The sequence below is a fragment of the Otolemur garnettii genome, unplaced genomic scaffold, assembly GCF_000181295.1.
Source record: "Otolemur garnettii isolate 467f Iridium unplaced genomic scaffold, OtoGar3 scaffold00094, whole genome shotgun sequence".
In the NCBI taxonomy this organism is placed as follows: Eukaryota; Metazoa; Chordata; class Mammalia; order Primates; family Galagidae; genus Otolemur; species Otolemur garnettii.
The window spans coordinates 5760197-5761147 of NW_003852489.1; the positions used below are offsets into that span (position 1 = coordinate 5760197).

The window sequence follows — 951 nt, forward strand, 5'->3', positions numbered from 1 at the left end:
CTCCCAAGTTGCTGGGACCACAGGCACCTGCCACAGCGCCTGGCTATCCTTTTTCGGTTGCAGCCATCATTGTTATTTGGTGGCCTGGGCTGGATTCGAACCCGCCACCCAGGTGTATGTGGCTGGCGCCTCAGCCACTTGAGCCACAGGTGCTGAGCTGGTTTTATGTGATCTTATTTGCTCCATTCTAAAATGCCTAATAAAGTAGTTCAAAATTACTAACCTATACTACTGTGAAAAACAAACCTACTGTGTAGAACTCAGTATCTGTTCAGAGTTTTGTTTTTAGCATAGAAGTTGTATATATTTAGAATACTGTGTTTCTGAAAGTACACAGTAAATACTGAGTTTTGTTTTTAGCCTAGAAGTTGTATATATTTAGAATACTGTGTTTATTTATACTCCCTCCTTCAGGTGTGGTTATGTTACTTACCTGAAAAACAACTGGGTTCATTGGGTGGTACCTGTGGCTCAAAAGGGTAGGGTGTTGGCCCCATATGCTGAACTCAGCCCCAGTCAAAAAAAAAAAAAAAAATTTAGGTTCATTTGTTTATGTTGTATTATATTTTGCCCCCCTCCATCTTTGTTTAGTTAATTTTTTTGAGTATGTGAAATATTAATATTCTACAATAAGAACTGTACAGAAAAAGGCATGCTCAAGGATGTATAATTTTCCTTAGTTTTTTCCACCCATTATGAGTAGACAATCTCATTGTTTTATCTGGTGTATCTTTTTGCACACATGAGTAGTAAATACTTTTCTATTTTCCCTTTCTCACATAAAAGATAGCATACAATAGATACTCCTTTGTCCTTTGCTTTTTGTGTGTGTGTGGTTTTGGGTGGGCCGGGCTTGAACCTGCCACCCCCATATATGGGGCCAGCGCCCTACTCCTTGAGCCACAGGTGGCGCCACCCTGTGTTTCCTTTTTTAACTTAACAATATACCCT

At 39.9% G+C, this 951-nt stretch overlaps 1 protein-coding gene across 1 annotated transcript in view; it reads left to right on the forward strand.

Moving 5' to 3' along the window:
* APPBP2 (amyloid beta precursor protein binding protein 2) overlaps positions 1–951 on the forward strand; it is an 80752-nt gene that overhangs the window by 78450 nt on the left and 1351 nt on the right. The window lies entirely within an intron of this gene.